Raw genomic sequence first — 21,647 nt, 5'->3', positions numbered from 1 at the left:
CTCTTCGCTCTTCTCCATTGATGGTCCCAGGGTCCTCCGCTCCCAGACTGATAGATTGATCACTCCCCTCTTTGTCCAACTGATTTTTGTATGTTGATCTTGTATCCTGCCACTTTGCTGAATCTTTCAATGAGTTCCAATAATTTTATTGCTGACTCTCTGAGATTTTCTATGTGTAGGATTATGTCATCTACATATATAGAGAATTTTACTTCTTTGTCAATTTGGATGCCTTTAATTTCCTTACTTGCTTTATAACTCTGCTAAAACTTCTAGTACAATATTGAATAGAAGTGGTGATAAAGGGCATCCTTGTCAGGTTTTCAAGGGGAATGCTTTCAGTGTCTTTCCATTGAAAGTAATGTTGGCTGTTGGATTTCTATATATGCCCTTAATTATGTTGATGAATTTCCCTTCTATTCCTGTTTTGTTGAGTGTTTTTATTAGGAACTGATGTTGTATTTTGTCAAATGCCTTTTCTGAACCAATCAATAACATCATATGGTTCTTTTCTTTGTTTTGTTTATGTAGTATACTATGTTGACTGTTTTTCTAATATTGAACCATCATCCTTGCATTGTAGTTATTGTTATATGATTTGGTTCCAACTCATAGTGACCCTGTATAGGGTTTCTGAGGCTTTCAAAATCTTTGTTGGAGCAGAAAGCCCCATCTTTCTCCTGCAGAGTGACTCGTAGGCTTGAACCACTGATATTAGGGTTTGCAGTTCAGTGCTTAGCCTATGGATTCATTCCTGGAATGAGTCCCACATTGTATGACAGGTTTTTTTTTTTGCGTTCTTGAATTCTACTTGCTAGAATTTTATTGTTGAGAGAATTTTTCCATGTATGTTCATTAGAAATTTTTTGTTGTTAAGTGGCTGGTTGTGAGCTGGTTCACCCTATGTGGGGTTTCTGAGGAGTGATTGGTCGGTTTAAACCACCAACTTGCAATTAGTGGTCCAATGCTTATTATGGATTTTGGTCTATAATTTTTTTTTTTTTTTTTAGTGATGTCATTGCCTGGTGTTGGTATGAGGGTCCTGCTCACTTCATAAAATGTATTTTGGTAGTTTCTCATTATTTTCTATGTTCTGGATTGGTTTGAGTAGAATTGGTGTCACCTCTTTTCTGAGTGTTTGATGGAGTTCACCAGTAAAGCCATCTGGGCCCAGACTTTTTTGTCGGGTGTATTTTAATGACCTGATCAATTTCTCCTTTTGCTATAGATCTGTTCAAGGTTTCTAGCTCTGTGTTAGTTTAGTTAAGTAGTGTTTTTCTAAGAATTTGTCCATTTCTTCTAGATTTTCAAATTTGTTGGAGCACAGTTCTCTATTGCATTTTGTATTATTCTTTCTTCTATTTGTCCTTTTGTGACATTACTTACATGATTTCTTATTCTAGTAATTTATATCTTCTCTTTTTGTTATATTTGCTACTGGTTTGTCAATCTTATCAATCCTTTCAAAGAACAAACTTCTTGTCTTATTGATTCTTCCTATTGTTTTTCTGTTGCATTTATTTCTCTTCTCATCTTTATTATGTCTTTCCTTCTGGTGGCAGTAGGTTTACTTTCTGTTCTTTTTCTAATTGTTGGAGATGTTGGGTTAAAGTGTTAATTTTGGTTCTTCATTCTTTTTGGATGTGTGTGTTTATTGATATAAATTACCTCTGTTTTTGTGGTGTCCCAAAGGTTTTGGTCTGTTGTGTTTTTGTTCTCATTTAATTCAAGGACTTTAAAAATTTCATTCTATATTTATTCTATTGCTCTTTCGCTGTTAAGGAGGATGGTATTCAATTTCTATTTATTTGTTTTTTTATTTTTCTTGATCTTCCTATTGTTAATTTATAATTTTATGTGTGATCTGAGAAGATTTTTTTGTAGTATTTTGATGTTTATAAATGTACTGAAGTTTGCTTTGTGACCTAACATATGATCTGTTCTGTCCATGTGGGCTGGAAAAGAATATGAATTGTGCTATTGTTGGGCCTTGTGCTCTGTATAAATCTATGAGATCAAATTAGTTGATTGTATTCTTTAGTTTTTCAATGTCTTTGTTGATTTTCTTTCATAGTTCTTTCCTTCATTGAAAGTGGTGTATTAAAATCTCCTATTATTATTGTAGAGTTGTCTTTTTTTTTCAATTCTATTTACGTTTGATTTATGTATTTTGAGGCTCTTTCATTGGAAACATAGGTATTTATCATGGCTGTGACCTCTTGTTCAAGTAACCCTTTAATCATGAGATAATATCTATCTTTGTCTCTTATGCTGGTTTTTGCCTTAAAGTCTGTTTTATCAGAAATTTAAATCGCCACTCCTATTTGTTTTTGTTGCCATTAGCGTAATATATTTTTCCCCATTCTTTGATTTTTGTGTGTGTATATTTTGTCTTTCTGTGTAAGGTGTATCACTTAAATAACATATTGAAGAACGCTGGTTTCTTCTCCATTCAGGTACTCTCTGTTTCTTGATTGGTGCATTTAATCCATTTACATTCAGTGTAATTATCGATAGGCATGAATTTACTGCAGTCATTTTGCTCTGTGTTCTTTTTTTCTTTTTCTTTGAGGTCAAAGGGAAAGAAAGAACAAGCAAACAAAAACAATGTAAGGAAAAAAAGAAAATCTGGGGATTTTCTCCCGTGGTGGGAGGGCAGGGAATAAGAGAGTGGTGCTCCTGGTACATCTCAGCATCCCATAGGAGATAGTTTGTGCAGACCCCAAAGCATCTGGGATTAGGAGATTTTCATCCCAGAGGACAGCTGGGGGTGAGAGTTATCACTAGTCAAGAGCTGACCAGAATCAGCTCTGCAGGTCTAGAGCAGGCCTCACCTGAAGCCAGTGTTGAGTTGATGCAGATGTACCCAAATCAGTTTGATGTAGCTCACAACTGCTTGGCTCACCACCAAAGGACTCTGACTGCCTAGAGAGCAGGAGTTACACTGGGGGTGTATGTAGGTGGGGGCTGGTCACCGGGGGATGTGAGGAACAAGAAAAAAAATTGCACTTTTCTCTCTGACAGTAAGTGGTATATCTCTGGACCACTAAGCCACCTTCTGTCTTCAAAGCCACCCACAAAAGTTCAAGATGACTGTGCTTCCAGCCAGCACCGATCACCTGCCTGTATCCTTTCCCCCGCTCTTTGTTTGTTCAGCTTCTTCTCCTAGTGAAGGCAAGTCCAGGATTAGCCAGGCCCAGCCTTGCAGGTTTGGAGCACGGCTCATCAGAATTCAGGTGATGGGTTTGTTACAGAGTTGGACAAACTCAGTTTTATGCAGCTCTCAATTTTTGACTCACTGCTGTGTGGCTCAGGATGCCAGAGAGCATTAACTTTGCTGGAGGTGTATGCAGGTGGAGGCTGGCCATGTCTCTGGTCATCAGGGGAGTGTGGAGAATAAGAAAAACATCACATCTTTCTCTTTGCCAGTCACCAGTAGGTATGCCTCTGTGTCACCATGCTGTTCTCTGTCTCCAAAGCCACTCATAAAAGTTCAAGATGGCTGTGCTGGGGAGGGTTGACTGGCATGCCTCTCTCTCTCTCTCTCTCTCTTTTTTCTGTGTCTGTCCAGCTTCCTTTTCTAGTAAGCATTCAATCCACTTCTCGATCCCTTCATCTGAGCTCAGGGTTCCAGGACAATCATCTGTATCTGTTTCCTTTGGTTTCGGTATCTTTGTTGTAGCGGATCTATGTAGCGTTTCTGCCTGGTCTGCCATCTTGCTGCCTTCTTCCTTTGGTTTCTTACTATAGTGTCTTGTAGGATTTTTTTTTTCCCCAGTAAGTCTTTTATGTTCCTAGTTAGATTTATTCCTAAGTATTTTATATTTTGGGGGGCTATTATCAATGGAAGTGATTTCCTTTGGGAGTTCTCTTTATTAATGTAGAGGAATTCAAGTGATTTTTGTATGTTGATATTGTACCTTGTCATGTTGCTGAATTCCTCTAGCTTTCTTGTGCATTCTCTGGGATCTTCTATGTGTAGTATCATACCATCTGTGAATTGTTGCTTTTGTTAAGTGTTGTCGAGTTTGTTCTGATTCATAGCGACCCTATATAGGATTTCCTAGGAGCGGCTGGTGCATTTGAACAGCTGATTTTGTGGTTCAAACTGACCTTGAGATCAAGTGCTTATCCTATGGTGCCATCTGTGAATAGGAATAATTTTACTTCTTCTTTACATATTTGGATACCCTGTCATTATCTTTTTTCTCCCTGTTGCTTTAGGTAGGACTTCAGTTATTAAATTGAATAGTAGGACATCTTTATCTGGTTCCCAGTCTCAATGGAATACTTTCAGTCTCTTTCCATTTACAATAATGTGACTGTTGGTTTTGTATATATGCCCTTAATTATGTTGAGGAATTTCCCTTTTTTCTTGTTTTGCTGAGATTTTTTTTTTTTAAATCAGGAAAGGATAATTAGTTTTTTCAAATGTCTTTTCTGCATCACTTGAGATGATCATGTGATTCTTCTCCTTGTTGTATTTGTGTGGTGAATTGTGATGATTGATTTTCTAATGTTGAACCATCCTTACACACTTGTGATGAATCCCACTGGGTCATGATGTATGATTATTATTGTTATGTTGATATGCTGTTGAATTCTATTGGCTAAAATTTTGTTCAGAATATTTGCATCTGTATTCATGAGGGATATTTGTCTATCATTTTATTTTTAGCAGTGTATCTACCTGACTTTGGTACCAGGATTATGCTGATTTCATAGAATGAATTTAGAATAGTGTTCCTTCCTTTTCTATGTACTGAGATATTTTTTGTAGAATTTGTGTCAACTCTTTTTTGAATGTTTTATAGAATTCTCCAGTGAAGCCATCTATTCTTATTGTTGCTGTTGGGAAATTTTTTTTATGGCCCCTTCAATTTCTTGTTATGTTATAGGTTTGTTTAAATTTTCTATCTCAGTTTGGATGGGTAGTGAGCTTTTAGAAATTTGTCTATTTCCTTTAGATTTTCAAGTTTGTTGGAGTACAATTTTTTATATCTTTTTTTTCTAAATTACTTTTTTAATTGTAGCATTATATATACAACACAATCTTTTCCATTTTATCCATTTTTACATGCATAAGTCAGCCACACCAACTACACTCCCTCCCCTTGTTGCACACCCATCACCACTATTAATAAGATTCTGTTATGATCCTTTTTACATCACAGCTGGCTCTGTGGTCATGTCACGCAGCTTATTACTTGTTTGGGTCATTTGCATCTTTTTCTTCTTTTCTTTGGTCAACTTGTTAATTTGTCCATTTTAATGATCCTTTCAAAAAGCCAACTTCTGGTCTTGTTAATCTTTTCTATTGTTTTTCTGTTTTATTTATTTCTGCTCTAATCTTTATGATTTCCTTTTTCCTGGCTAACAGCAAGTCCAGGTGGTGCCACAGTGGTTAAAATGTTTGACTGCTCATCAGAAAGGCTGGTGATTCGAATGTGCCAGTGTTCGATGGGGGAGAGAGGTAGCCGTTTACGTCTGTAAAGATTTACAGCCTTGGAAACCTTATGGGGCAGTTCTTCTCGGCCATATTGTGTTGTTATGCATCAGAATCTACTTGATGGCAGTGGATCAGTTTGGTGATTGTGGGTTTCTTTTGCTTCTCTTTTTCAATTTGGTCTGCTTGTAGAGTTAAGGTATTGATTTTGGCTCTTTCTTCTTTTTTTGATGTTCACTGTTATAAATTTGACGTCTAAGCACAGCTTTTGCTGTGTTCCAATGGTTGTGATATTTTGTGTTTTCATTCTTGTTTGATTCTAGCAATTTTTTAATTTCATTTAAAATTTGTTGTATTGCTCTCTGGTTTTTAAGAAGGGCGTCATTCAATTTCCATGCATTAATTAGATTCTTTGCCTTGTTCTTCCTGTTACTGATTTCTAGTTTTAGAACATTGCAATTAGAGAATATGTTTTGTATTATTCTGATGTCTTAAAATGTATTGAGCCTTGTATTGTGGCCTAATGTATGGTCTGTTCTGGAGAATGATCTATGTGGCTTGGAGAATAGTGTGTATTGCGCTGCTGTTAGATGGAGTGCTGTCTTTGGGGTCAAGTTGGTTAATTGTGTTTAGATCTTCTATAGCTCTGTTGAGTTTCCTTCCAATTCTGTCATTCATTGAACATGGTGTGTTAAAGTGTCTTAGTATTATTGTGGAACTGTCTGTTTCTTTTTTCAATGCCGTTAGAGTTTATTTTATGTATTTTGAAGCTCTGTCAATGGGTACATAAATATTTATAATAGTATATCTTTTAGATTAATATATGCTCTTCTTTGTCTTTTTTGGTGGATTTTGCCTTAAAGTCTATTTTATCAGAGGTTACTATTACTGCTGGTGCTGAGGGATAAGATAATTGGACCGCATGGTCGGTTTGAGCCACAAGGTCGGCCGTTCAAACTCACTAATTGCTCCTTGGAAACCTATACATGGTTGTTATGAGTCAGAACTGACTTGACGGCACTTAACAACAACAACGGCAAAACTCTTTTTTGGTTACCATTTACTTGATTAAATTTTCCATCCTTTGATTTTTAGCTTGTTTATATCTTTGTGTCTAAGATGTATCTCTTTTAGACAATATAGTGATGGGTCATTAAAAAAAAAAATCCATTCTGTCATTCTCTTTCTTTTGACTGGCGCGTTTTAACCATTTACATTCAGTGTGTTATGCTTGGGTATGGATTGACTGTTGTTATTCTGTATACCTTTTTTTAGGGTGTGTGCAGTGTTGATGGTTTCTGTCTTTTGCTTTATTTTCTGTGCTGGTTTTTTTCTTTTTATTTTCTTCATCGTTGTTGATTTTGTGTTTACAGAACCTTTGATTTTCTTCTTTTTTATTTTCATGTTGGTTTTTTTTGTGGTTGTTTCATGTTATTTTCATGCCATTGAGTCAGTACTGACTCATAGTGACCCTATGCACAACAGAATTAAACACTTTGCCAATCCATCTCTCTGGGGGTCGTCTTTGTTTTCTCTGAGCCTCCATCTTACCAAACATGATATCCTTCTCCAGTGACTGATCCCTCCTGACAATATGTCCGAAGTATGAGAGACAAAGTTTGGCCATCCTGGCCTCCAAGGAACAATCTGGCTGTATTTTTTCCAGCACAGATCTGTTTGTTCATTTGGCAGCCCATGGCACTTTGTTCTTTTGGCAGCCCATGGTACTTTCAATATCCTCTTACAACACCAAAACTCAAATGCATCAGTTCTTCTATGGTCTTCCTTATTCACTGTCCAGCTTTCACATGTATATGAGAATATGCATTATTGAAGATACCATGGTTTGTGTCAGTCCTCAAGCACCTCAGTCCTTAAGCTGACATTTTTGCTCTTCAGCACTTTTAAAAGGTCTTGTGTAGCAGATTTGCCCAACGCAATACATTGTTTGATTTCTTGACTGCTGCTTCCGTGAGTATTGATGGTTGATTCAAGAAGAATGAAGTCCTTGACAACTTCAACCTTTTCTCCATTGATAAGAATGTTGTTTATTGATCCAGTGGTGAGGTTTTTTGTTTTCTTTACATTGAGATGCAATCCATATGGTAGGCTGTGGTCTCTGATCTTCATCAGTAAATATTTTAAGTCCTTTTCACTTTCAGCAAGCAAGGTTGTATCATCTACATATTGCAGGTTGTTAATGAGGCTTCCTGCAATCCTGATGCCACATTTTTCTTTATATAATCCAGCTTCTCGGATTATTTGCTCAGCATACAGGTTGACTAAGTATGGTGAAAGAATAGAACCCTGTTGCACACCTTTCTTAATTTTAAACCATTCAGTGTACCCATGTTCTGTTCGAACAGCTGCCTTTTGGTCCATGTACAGATTCCTCATGAGCACAATTAAGTATTCTGGAATACTCATACTTGGCAATGTTGTCCATAGCTTGTCATGATCCACACAATCAAAAGCCTTTCTGTAGTCAAAAAAGCACAGGTAAACATTTTTCTGGTATTCTCTGCTTTCAGCCAAGATCCATCGGACATCAGCAATGATATCCCTCATTCCACATCCTCCTCTGAATCCAGCTTGAACCTCTGGACGTTCTCTGTACAATGTATGCTTGTAGCCGTTTCTGTATTACTTTTAGTGAAACTTTACTTACATGGGATAACAAAGAGATAGTCCGATGATTTAGGCATTCCCTTGGGTCACCTCTCTTTGGAATAGGCACAATTACGGATCTCTTCCAATCAGTAAGCCAGATAGTTGTCTTCCAAATTTCTCGGCATAGATGAGTTAATGCCTCCAGTGCCAGCTCACTTTTTTTAAATTTTGATATGTAGGCTTATTTTATTTTTCAATAGTTACTTATCTGAGTTGGTATTTGGCTAATACTGTTTTAATCTTAGGTTGTTGTCTGATGATGCTCATTCTCTGTCCGGAGTGCTCATTTTAGCATTTCTTGTAAGATCGGTCTCAGTTTTACAATTTTTTAAAAAATTTCTGTTTATCTGGAAATGCCCTAGTTACACAATCATACTCAAGATACAATTTTACTGGCTTTATAGTTTTAGGTTGGCAATTTTCTTTCTTTCAGGGTTTTATATATGTTATCCTATTGCCTTTTTGTCTGCATGGTTTTTGCCAAGAAATCAGAACTTAGTCTTATTGATTTACATTTCATTTTTCTGAGCTGCTCTTAGGATTCTTTCTTTGGTTTTGGTTTTGAAATATTTGATTATGATATGCCCTAGTCATATTCTTTTGGGGGTCCATCCTGTATGAGATTTATTGAGGTTCTTGGGTGGATATCTACTCATCTTTCATAATATTAGGGAAAGTTTCTGCCAGAAAATCTACAAACATTCTCTCCAGGCATTTAAAATATCTTCTTTTCTGGAATTCTGATGACAGAATTAATAGTCCTACGTCACTCTTAGGCTTTCTTCATTCTTTTGCTGGTTATTCTTCAAATAAATGAGTACCTCTATTTTACTGATTCTGTCTTCCATTGCCTCAATTCTACTTTTGTGTCTTTCCATTGAATTATTTATTTCCAAAAATTTATTGTTAGTCTTCCTGATTTCTAGTTACTGTTCTTGTATGGTTTCTAATGGTCTGTTTTGTCATTTTATTATTTCTTTTCCTGGATTCTTTTAGAGTTCACTGTATTTCCCTTGGGTTTGTGTGTGTTTTCTTTGATCTCTTGGAGAATGCTATAAATTAGTCTTTTGAATATTATCATTTCCTCCTCAGAAAGGTTTTCTAGCCCTTTGTTTTGGTCACTTGTTTAAACCATCTTGTATTGCTTCTTTGTGCGATTTGGTATTGTCATTTCTATGGTATTATTTTATTTATTGATTGTATGTTTGTTTACTTTGTCCCAAGGTTTCATTTTGTGCTGCTCTACTGCACAGGGGTCAGGTGTGCTACACTGTGTGGCAGCACTGGTGAGTCTATCACCTGTTTCTAGGTGGGCAGGGCAGGGGCTGGCAGTGTGAGTGTGGGTCTCTTGTTCACTGGTTGTGCAGAGGAGCTGAAAGCAGACTGGGCAGGCATTGGTCACAGTATGTCACTGATTCAGTGGCACAGGAGTTGGCAACGTCACTCCCCAAGTGAGCTTGGCAGTAGATGTAGCACGTGGGCAGGTGAGTGGGGCACAGGAGTGGGGTCTCCTCTATTTGCCAGGTCAGTGGGTAGGAATGGGTGATATGTGTACAGACACGTAGGAGTGCACTCTTAACCACCTACTGGGTCAGTGGGGTGAAGAGTTCTCTCTGCTGCTCACTGGATTGCTAGTCAGAGGTGGATGGTATGGGAGGCTCTGGGGACATGGGAGTGTGCTGTCCATCTAGCCAGAGTATGGAGGGTTGCTGGCAGGCTCACAGGAGCATGGCTGGCACCACCATAGTTGAGGGGTGTGTGGGTGATAGGCACAGGGAGTTTGGTTGCCTGTGCTCACTCGGTTCCCATGAGTTGGAGGCAAGTTGATGGCAACTGACAACAACAAGAGCTAACTAATACTATGAGGTAGACTTGAAAAGAGCAATAATCCATACACACGATGGCCTGAGATATATAGACTAGCTTTTCTTTTCTTTTTTACAAAGTTTTTATTGTGAATTGAGTGATAGTTTACATAGGAGAACATCAGCTTTACATTCATCCTATCATATTTTGTTTCATTGCAATGATTACAATTCCCTCCATGCCTCATCATTCAAGAACACTTGCTTCCATTCCCTCTGAGTTTTTTTGTACACTGAAGCACTCAGGAATATACAATCATTCAAATAACCAAAGGGTACACCCCGCAAATCTGCCCCCTTGGCCACCTAGCTTTTCTTTTAAGTGCTAGGTTTACAGTCCTAACTAAAAATTTCTCAAGCCAGTCTTAAGATTCAAGTGCAGTCTCCAAAACATAAGTAGACTTGTGAGATGGGAGAGAACTCTGATGGCTAAATTAGACTGTGGCATTTGGGAGGACTTCTTTGCTATCTGGCAAAACAAAACAGCCAGCTGCCTTTGAATTGATTCCAACTTATGGCAATTTCATGCATATCAGATGGGAACTGTGTGCAAGTGGGTTTTCAATGACTTGAGTTTTTTGGAGGTAGATCACCAGGCCTTTCTTTTGAGGCACCACTGGGTAGCCTTGAACTGCCAACATGGTTAGCAGCCAAGCACTTAGCCATTTGGACTGCCCAGGGTCTCCATCTGGCTACTATTTATTGTTGTTGTTGTTAAATGCCGTTGAGTTGGTTCCGACTCATAGCAACCCTATATAAGGTTCACAAGGAGCTGTTGGTGGATTTCTATCACTGACCTATGGTTAGCACTCCAGTGCTTACCCTACAGCACCACACCGGACACAGATAATCAATGTCAGTAGCATCATTAATAGTTAAATGATTTGAAGTCCTTGTCTTCTTAATACCCCATATCTGTTTTAGATACACATCTAAGCTTTCTTGTACTTTTTACCCTACTCTTGCATCTGTCAAAAAAAGAAGCAGATACACTCTTGAAAGAAGAGGTAGGCAGAAAGAAACCTTTATGAACAATGTATGTCTTGTATTACAGAGGTGCTACCTCAACATATTTCTGAACTGTGAAAAATTACTATAAGATCTAGAATCTTTTAAAACATTCCCTTGTTCTATTATGCCTTTCTATAATTGGTCTTGACCCCTATTCAGGCAAAATTCCCACTGACTTTCAATTGATTGAGCTGATTTGACTTGAATAAGGTCAGCTACAAATGGGCCCCTTTCTAGTCTACATTCTGATCGTGTGATGCAGTATGTCAGAATGCTGCAATGATGTGTATTGGCAATCTTATACCGGTGATTAATTGCTAGGAAAGTAATTCCTTTATAATTGCACTCAAGTGATTTTGGTGATCTGACATCATAGGGGACTTAGGCACACTGTCTCAGAATGGCCCCAAGAAGCTAATTTAACACTTCCGGCTTAACCTATCCCCAAATAGAAATAATAGTAGCAAATCACATGACTAGAGTGCTCACTCTGTGCTTGGCATGGTGACATTTTGCACGCACTGCCTCGTGTCCTGTCATCTTCACAATAGCTCCAGGAGATACATGCTATGAGGTGGGGGAGAGGTGGGGAGGTCATTGTCCCCCTTGGAGGCAACTGGAAAAGTCAGTTCCTTTGCCCAAGGTCACCCAAGTGTTTTGAGGCAGACACAGTGTCTGGCTCTGAAGTTCAGTAGAATCCTTTGTGGCAATCCCTCTTTTCTCTCTAACCCACATTCTCTCTCTCTCCTCTCTCCTCTTATGCTTGCTTGAGCCATGCAATCCTCTTGCTGATTCTCAGCGCTCCTTGGGTTCCCTCTGCCTGGACAGTTCATCACTTCCTGGCTGGATTCTTTTCAACTTTCAGGTCTCTGCTCACATGACATCCTTTCAGCCAGCTCTCCCTAATCACTCCACACAAAGTCAGCCTCCTGACCAATTGAGTTGTTGTTAGCTGAGGTTGAGCAATTTGAGAGCAGAACAGGTTCTCCAGAGAGTTTCCCTGGGCTGTAACCTTAACAGAATCAGATTACCAGGCTTTTCTTTGTGGCACTGCTGATGCTACCTAGGAACCTTGACTGGAGCACAGTGGCTCTGTAGGAGCAGCACTGGACTGTGAACCACAAGGTTGACTGTTCAAGCCTACCAGCTGCTCTGTGGGAGGAAGACGAAGCTTTCTGCTCTGCAAAGATTTACAGGTTTGGAAACTCAATATGGGGTCTCTATGAGTTGGAATTGACTCAAAGGCACGTAACAACAACAACAACAGCAGTGACCTTGACTCCAGTTTTTATATCACTCTTTCTTTTATAGCATTTGTTAATAATCAATAATCATCTTTTTGCTGATAGCATTTTATTCTTTATTGTCTCTTTCTGGAATATTAGTTTCATGGGAATAGCCACCTTGCCTGCCATATTGATTACTCTACCTCTAGCATCTAGGACAGAAAACGGCAGTTTACAGACACTCTACCAATATTTGTTGAATGATCAGAGAGCCTGCTTAGTAAGAGCAGCTACTGATTGGATGTCTGGTGGGTGTGTATGCTCTGAACGGTCTCCAGGCAGAAGACAGCAAAGGTGCTGAAAGGGTCAAGGACTTGAGAATGAAAGGGACCGCCAAGTTCGACTTGCTTTTTCTGTGCTTGCCTAATGTGGATTCTCCGTCTTCCTGCATACTTCGGACTCACCCTATATCTCTCAAGCATTTTCTTGTCTTGTTGTTGTTGTTAAGTGCAGTCGAGTCGCTTCCAATGCATAGCGACCCTGTATTGGATTTCCGAGGAGGGCCTGGTTTCTTGTCTTAGAGCAGAAATATTTACTTTCCCCTCTGTGGAGGATGCCGAAACCGCCTCATGACAGATGGTTACTGGCATTTGCTTTACAGGATAACTGTGGCACTGGACAGTCCAGGAAATCCAAGGAGACAGCTCACCAAAGGGACTTCTGGCTGGCCCTAGGTAGGTGCGTCTGACGGCATGGCCACTGAACATAAACCTCCCAGAAGAGTGTCATGTCTCATTACTAACCAAGCCACTTACCAGCTTTCTGGTGAGAAGTGACTAGACCCTAATGCTTGGGTAGGGACACACTGGCTTTGGAGGATTAACTGGTTCTCACTAAGTATGAAATCGGATAGTAGACAAATGCCTTTTCACTGGAGATGTGGGAGGACAGAAAGGGCCGTTTGTCTTTGCAGAACCAGCTCGTTCCTTCCAGGCGTAGCATGCCCAGGAGCCTGAAGTAAGCACACTGCACCCTAGTTCTTTACGCTCCAAACACATCCCCACAGCCTTTCAAAGCGCCTTTCAAGTTAGCTGCTGCAAAGGCAAATGCAAACAGAGCGCATTTCGGAGGCGTCCTGCCAGTCAGCCCTCAATCTGTATGTTCTCCCAGACACTCCTTCTCCTGCCTGATTTATTTCATATTAAAAGGGCTGTCAATCCATATCACAAGAACAGGGTTGAGAAGAAGTGAGTGATGCTTGCTGAGTGGGCTTTTGTTGGTGTTTGTTATTGTTAAACATAACAGGGTTCCTTTTCTCCAGCCATACTCCTGACTCACCTCACCCGGACCCCCCACTCCCTACTTCCCTTTCTCTCTAGGTATCTCCACTTCGGAGGGATGGATTCTACTTACTCGAAGCATTTACATTAGAAATGTATTTTGTGAGGCTGTGGCAGACTCTTTTTTTTTTTTTTTTTATAATTCATCAAGTATATCTCTCTTTGCCATCTGATGGTTTGGCAACAGGACCATTCTTCTTTCAAATAAAATAAATGTGGCTGCAACGCGGCGGAATATTCCGCGTTGAAGAGGCTGTGCTCTGGTTCATGCGTGCTGCCTTCTGCCGGCTTCATTACAACGCAACGCTAATGACGCCGCTCTATAGCTCCCGGTGGGATTGCTTTATTGTGCCAGCTGCATTATTGTTTTATGTTAGAATATTGATTATTGCCTTCTCTTGTCATTGAGGCCAGGTTTCCTTACTTTTATCTGCTATTTGACTTATAAATAGAATTGCTCCATCATTCTGTACTATTATTTTTTCACTCTTCTTGAAGGTGCCTGGTTCCGAGCAAACCCATCAAGGCCTGGTGAAAACTCATATTTTTTCTAAGTACAGGGAGAGTGCATGACAATTATCTGGGGACCAAACTCCTGAAACACAGCCTATGTGGGGTGGGGTCAAGGAATCTGCATTTGAAATAACTCCTCAGGTGATGTTGAAGCTCCAAGTCATACAGCTGAGGAAGAAAAGGGCTGGGCTGGTTGGACTGGGAGAGCTCGCAGGAGTTGATGGAGGCTTTGCTCCTATCAGCTTCTTGTAGCTTAACCGGCAACCACATCCACCTCCTTTTCTCTCCTCCTTGAGCTCTGCTTTCAAGTAGTATTTTAAAGGCATAAGGATCTCTGGTAGCGTAGTGGTTAAGAATCAGGCTGCTAACCTCAAGGTCGGCAGTTCGAAACTACCAGCTGTTCCGTGGGAGAAAGGTGAGGCTTTCTGCTCCCGTAAAGATTTGCAGCCTCAGAAACCCTGTGCAGGGTCACCACCGACTCCACAGTACTTAACTACAAGGGCCAAATAAGAAATTCTCCTCTCCAAAAGAATGGGTCTCAATACTTTTTGTGGTAAAGAGAGAGGGAAAAAGAAAAAGAAACTTCTAGAATAAAAACAATACATGGAAACCATCACTCAGTAACAAAGTCCTTCCAGGAACTTGAGGGAAATGCTGCCTTCAAAGAAGGAAGGGACTTAACTCATTGGGATGGGTCATTGGACCAAACCAATGCTCCCTGGAGCATCCAGGGAGAGTTAGATGCAAGGAAAAGATGTTGCACAGGGAGGAAACATCCTCCCAGTACAGAGCACCACATATCTGCCTTGGCTTCAGGTGGTCCCTGACGATGATGGAGCAGATCTCTAAGGACCAGAGACTTGGGAAGAAAACTCAAAGAACAAAAGGTAATCTTGTCCCAGCTGATGGGGCTATGCAGAGTTGCAGCTTTTGAAACCTTGTGTGAAGCACATTTGCTATGTTAGATGTAGGTATAACATCTTTGACAGAAAGAGAATTGAGAAGGTTAAGAAATTTACATTTTTATTTGGTAAACACTTATAGAGCATTTACAATGTGCCAGATTCTATTGCAAAGACTTTGCAAATGTTAATTCATTTAGTTCTCATTAAACTCTATAGGATACCAGTTGCCATCAAATCAGTTGATTCATGGAAACCCCATGTGTGTCAGAGTAGAACATTGCCCCATAGGACTTTCAAAGACTGATTTTAGGGGGACTGCCAGAACTTCCTTTTAAGGTGCCTTTAGGTGGACTTGAACCTTTAACCATTTGATGAGCAACAAGCATTTTACTGTTTATACAACCCAAGAATGTTAACTCTATAGGGTAAGCATTATGATTATTCCCATCTTACAGAAAAGAGCATTAAGGCATAGAAAGTGATTGCCAAAAGTAAGTAACGAAGGCACACAACCTGGCTTCAGAGCCTGAGGTTCTTCAATTCTCTACTGTGCCATCTCTTGAATTGGAAGGAGAGAAATACGGCAAGGAAGGAATGGGATTGACAAGTAGAAGAACAAGGATAAAATTTCCCAATATATGAAGCTGGTGATAGGATTCCATGGTGTGCCGTACCTGATTTGAATTGGCTTATGGGAAGCAATTGCTAAAATTTCAGGGATCTTATAAGCCTGCTGTTAAGTACAACCGTTTGTTGCTGAAAATTAAATTACATACACTTGCAATTAAATTATATTAAAATTAAAAATAGTAAATACTCAAAACACATCAATTTATAATAACTTTGCTACATTTTGCTATTATTAATGTTTTTGAAGTTATTTACTTATATTGTGTCTATACTATACAATAAGGAGCTCTGGTAGTATAGTGGTTATGTGTCACATTGCTAACCTCAAGGTCAGCAGTTCAAAACTACCAGCTGTCCCATGGGTGAAAGATGAGGCTTTCTGTTCCCATGAAGTTTCACAGCCTTGGAAACCCTATTCAGAGTTGCTATGAGTCAGAACCGACTCTATGGCATACCACCACCACCATACTGTACACAATGTGGGACCCTAACTTTGCATTCAGTGACATCATCTGGGGAGCTTGAAATTGGCCATGGTGCAAGTATTTTCCCTATGAAAATCAGTAAATGCAATAAATCAGTGCTTGCTTTATTATTTTGTTGGGTATTTAGATTTAAGAAAGTGATGGAAAACATGTTCATAATACTGATGAAATGTAAAAGTGTCTATAACCATTAGGACCTTATGAATAACACAACAGAATACTGTCTGATAGAGTGCTGGAAGATTAGTGATCTAGTTTGGAGGGCATTCAAACGACACAGTGAGCACAGAGTGGGTGTGAGTATATTCCATCCATGCTAAGGATGATGTGGAACCGGACAACGTTTGTTCTGTTCTCTACGGGGTCACCACGAATGACGGGGTCACCATGAGTCAGAAGGAACTGGTTTGAGAGCAGCTGATATCAACAGCATAGCTGTTACATTATGAACAACATAAACACTGGAGAAACATTCTTCCAGTAATCAAAAACGACTTTCAGATTCAGTACAATTCACTCAAGCCATTGACAAATGAATATCGTTCTGACATACATCTCTGTTGTCTTTGTTTTTCCCTTGTGTCCCACTCATTAATGTAAAAGAAAATATCAATCACTGTTAATCACTTTGGGAACATGGTGGCTCTGTAGGAGATGCACTGGACTGCGAATTACAAGGTCGCCAGTTTGAGCTCAGGAGAAAGATGAGGCTTTGTGCTGCTGAAAAGATGTAGAGCCTCAGAAACCCTATACAGAGTCATTATAAGTTGGAACCTACTCGATGGCATTTAACAACAATAACATTCATCATTTGTAACCTATCATGTTCATCATTTGCAGCCTAGCATGGATATAAGAGTTCATAAAAAATTGGCAAAAGCCTTTTGTAAGAATCAACGGACTATTGTAAATGGGGAATTTATAATAGTTTATTAAATGTATTAACTATATGCCACATGTGCTCATATCAGTAAAATTTATAATAAACTTACATATATATATATATATACAGGCAACTCAGCACCCCACCCCACTGTACCTACCCTACTCCACACACTTCAGCTGGTTGTCAAATGCATACCAACACAGTTGTTTTTGTTAAGTACCATTGAAATAGGTTCCAACTCATAGTGACCCTGTATAGGGTTTCCAAGAAGCAACTGGTGGAGTTGAGCCACCAACCTTCTGGTTAGCAGTCCAGTGCTAATCCTACTGTACCATATCAGGACGCCAACTGTGTTAGTTCCATTTACAAATATTAACTAGTGAACTCTACGTTGGGAATCCCAGTTAGGGAATGAACAACCATTTTCAGTCATAGTCGTATCCACTGGAGTATGTGCTTCTTGAGTAAAGAGTTCATGTCTGATTCCATCTTTTATCTGCTACTTTGCCTAGCACAGAGCCTGTATTCAGTAACTGCTCAAAAATGCTGAACAAATGGTAGCACAACACAAGCCTGTCAGTTAACTGTTCATTATATAAAATACCCATGGCAAGAGTAAAACACAGGAAAAATGGCAAATAGAGCAAAGAAATGTGGCTCTGAGGTTCATTATAATTTGGGGCTAGCAATTAGGATGCTGTTTTATTTGCAAGAATCTCTCTGGTAATTTACATTTGGGATGGGAGCTGAGTTTGGTGGTCCATCCCTCAACCAATTTCTCTGCTTTTGATGGTGCCTTTTAAAGTCACTGTGCATTTTGTATTCTGTCCCAGTAGTGTTGGGGCATGATCAAGACTGCAGTTAATGAGGGAGGAGAGGGGAAGAAGGTTGAGAAAGGGAAGGTGAGGTCATACCTGCCCACTGCCTTTGAGTCTATCTGACTCATAGCTTCCGGGTCTCACGGAGTTCTCATTCCGACTCATGGTAACGTATATGTGTGTTGGAGTAGAATTGTGCTTCCTGGGTTTTCTTCTGTACATTGTTGCTTTTGTTAAGTGCAACATAATAGTGTATATTCTGTAAGCTCTATTTGCCTTCTTTCAGAAAAATCATGAATTATTTTAGTAAAGATTTTCATATAATTTATGTTCCATGGACAGTAATGCCAAATTGTTGCTGTTGTTGTTAGTGCCATCGAGTAGGTTTTGACTCATCATGATCCTGTATAAGGTTTCTTAGGAGCAGCTGGTGAATTTGAACCACCAACCTTGCAGTTCAAACTAACCTTGCAGTCCAGTGCCTTTTCCCACAGAGCCACACCAAATTAGACAAACTTTAAAAAGCTGCAACAACTTTTTATTGTGAATTGGGGCTCTATAAAATCTCATGGCTTATTATTTTTTTTCCAGAAGTAGCTCACCAGACCTTTCTTCTGAAGTGCCTCTGGGTAAACTTGAACCTTTAACCTTTATTTAGTAATTGAGTGGTTAACTCACTGCACCACTCAGGAACTCCTATAGTAGTTTGTTGTTGTTTTGTTGTTATTAGGGCCTATGTAGTTGGTTTTGACTCATAGCATTTGCATGTGTAACAGAATGAAATATTGTCTGCTCCTTTCACAAAAGGAGGTATGTTTCAGTCCATTGTTGCAACCACTGTGTCAATCTTGTTGAAAGCCTCCCTCTTTTACGCTGATCTGTTTTACCAAGAGCTATTGGTCCTTCTTGGAGTCCTGGTGTGTTTCACCAAGAGCTATTGGTCCTTCTTGGAGTCCTGGTGTGTGCGCCAGACTGCAAAGCCATTTGAACTGCAAGGTTGGCAGTTTAAGCTTACCAGTTGCTCCTTGGAAACCCTACACAGGGTCTCTATGGGTCGGAACCAACTCAACGGCACTTAACAACAACAATAACATCGGTCCTTCTTGATAGCATGTCCAAAGTAAGTAACAAAGTCTCATCCTGGCTTCTAAGGAGCTTTCTGGGCATACTTCTTCTAAGACAAATTTGTTTGTTCTTCTGCCATTCCACAGTATATTTAATATTCTTTGTCAACAAGACAATCATTAAAGTGCTCTATATCCTTTCTGGAAGAGTTGTGAAATGACATCAATAACATCATACATGAAGAAAGCAAAAGATCATTAAGGAGATAGAAGGGAAAGAAAAGACCAAAACAGAGTCAGAACAAACTCTGAAACTAAAGCAACTGGAAGAAATAAGGAACTAAAAGAGCTGAACAGAAAATTTCAAAGGGCATCTTGGGAAGACAAAGTCAAGTACTATAATGAAATGTGCAAAGACCTGGAGTTAGAAAGCCAAAAGGGAAAAATACACTCAGCATTTCTCAAGCTGAAAGAATTGAAGAAAAAATGCAAGCCTCGGGTTGAAATATTGAATTCTTTAGGCAAAATGGGAGTGAGGTGGCCTTGCAGGATAAGCACTGGACTGCAAACCACTAAGTTGGAGATTTGAGTCCATGAGGCACTCCATGGAAGAAAGAAGAGACTTTCTACTTCTGTAAAGATTTAAAGCCTTGGAAAGCCTTATACAGGGTCACTGTGAGTTGGAACCAATTTGACAGCACACAGGACCAAATATTGAATGATTCAGGAAGTATCAAAAGAAGATTGAAGAAATATATACAGTCACCATGCCAAAAAGAATTGGTCAGTGTTCAACCATTTCTAGAGGTTGAATAAGATGGATGGTGTTGAAGGAAGAAGTTCAAGTTACACTGAAGGCATTGGCAAAACACAAGGCTCCAGGAATTGATGGAATACAAATGGAAACATTTCAACAGACTGATGCAGTGCTGGAGACACTCACTCTCCTATTCAAAACAATTTGGAAGCCAGCTACCTGGCCAATTAATTGGAAAAGATCCATATCTGTGCCCATTCCAAAAAATGGTGAACCAACAGAATGTAGAAGTCATGGAACAATATCATATGCAAGTAAAATTATGCTCAAGATAATTAAAAAATGATTTCAGCAGTACAAGAACATGGCATCAGGAAGATTCAATAACAGTCTGCAATATGCAGATGACACAACCTTGCTTTCTGGAAGCAAAGAGGACTTAAAATACTTACTGATAAAGATCAAAGGCCACAGCCTTCAATATGGATTGCGCCTAGTGTAAAGGAAATGAAAATCCTCACAACTGGATCAATAAATAACATGATAAATGGAGAAAAGATTGAAGTTCTCAAAGTCTTCATTTTGCTTGAATCCACAATCAACTCATGGAAGGAGCAGTCAAGAAATCAAAGGACATGTGTTGTTGTTGTTAAATGCCATCGAGTCAATCCTGACCCATAGTGACCCTATATAGGGTTTCTGAGGAGCAGCTGGTGAGCTTGAACCACCAACCTTGCAGTTAAAACGGCTTTCCAGTCTGACTCATTAACCCACAGCGCCACCCCAGGACTCCAAAGGATGTATAGCATTAGGCAAATTGCTGCAAAAGACCTCTGAAGTATTTAAGAGCAAAGATGTCAGTTTGAGGACTAAGTGTGCCTGACCTAAGCCATTGTATTTTCAATAGCCTCGTATGCATGTGAAAACTGGACAGTGACTAAGAAATACTATAGAAGAATTGATACATCTGAATTATGGTGCTGGTGAAGACCATTGGAAGTACCATGGACTTCCAGAAGAACAAACAAAGCCGTGTTGGAAGAAGTACAGCCACAATGCTCCTTAGAAGGAAGGATGGGGAGACTTGATCTCTCATTCTTTGGACATATTGTCAGGAGAGAACAGTCCTTGGATATGGATGGACACCATGCTTGGTAAAGTGGAGGGTCAGCCAGAAAAAGGAAGCCCCTTAAGGAGAAGACACACTTCTTCTCCAGTGTAGCTTGAACTTCTTCCACACTGGCTGCAACAATGGGCTCAAACAGAAGAACAATTGTGAGGGTGCAGTCCTGGGCAGTCTTGCCTTCCGTTGTGCGTAGGATCACTACGAAATGGAACTGACTCAATGGCACCTAACAACAGACTTTTTTTGTTTTTTTGAAGGCACCCAATTGAGAGAACTTGTCTGCAGCCATCCACTGATTGCAGAGACATGTTTGAACATATTTTCTTTGAAATAAACTCATGCAGATATCAACTGTAACCTTAGTTGCAATACTTTTTTGGACTTACTTTTACCCTCTTAGGAGATGAAGCTATATTCCCATCCCATTTTATGTTTAAGAAAACTGAGTCTTAAAGAGGTGAAAATAACCAACGAATCCATAGCAGAGCTGGGAGGCCCACCTAGAAGGACTGGTTCTGAAGCCTGGGTTATTCAACACTCATCCACTGCATAGCTGACTGAATGAGACTGACCAACAACATTGGACTTTCTTGTGTCATCGCTTCTAGTGTCCTGGCCGTGAATAATGTTTTGGATTATATGTTGGTGTGAATGAGCCTATCCCAAGATGGTATTTGGACTTATTATTTGTGTAGCTGCATGGAGTCCTGGTGTGGTGCTGTAGGTTAAGCACTGGACTGCTTATCCTAGGCTGGTGGTTCAAATTTACCAGTCACTCCTTGGAAACCCTATACAGGATTGCTATGAGTCAAAACCAACGCGACAGCACTTAACAACAACATTACGAGTCACAGGCACATTGGGAACTTTTCTGGAGTCTCTGCTGCTCTGAAAATGGCTTATTG

The 21,647-nt window shown here is 39.6% G+C and overlaps 1 pseudogene; it reads right to left on the bottom strand.

Moving 5' to 3' along the window:
- Positions 1–17,960, bottom strand: part of LOC102835994 — a 26,913-nt pseudogene extending 8,953 nt beyond the window's left edge.
- Positions 17,961–21,647: the final 3,687 nt, after the last annotated feature.

This window comes from Chrysochloris asiatica, unplaced genomic scaffold (genome assembly GCF_000296735.1).
Source record: "Chrysochloris asiatica unplaced genomic scaffold, ChrAsi1.0 scaffold00006, whole genome shotgun sequence".
Lineage (NCBI taxonomy): Eukaryota > Metazoa > Chordata > Mammalia > Afrosoricida > Chrysochloridae > Chrysochloris > Chrysochloris asiatica.
The sequence above is the reverse complement of the archived record's forward strand: the minus strand, read 5'-3'. Positions and strand labels throughout refer to the sequence as shown.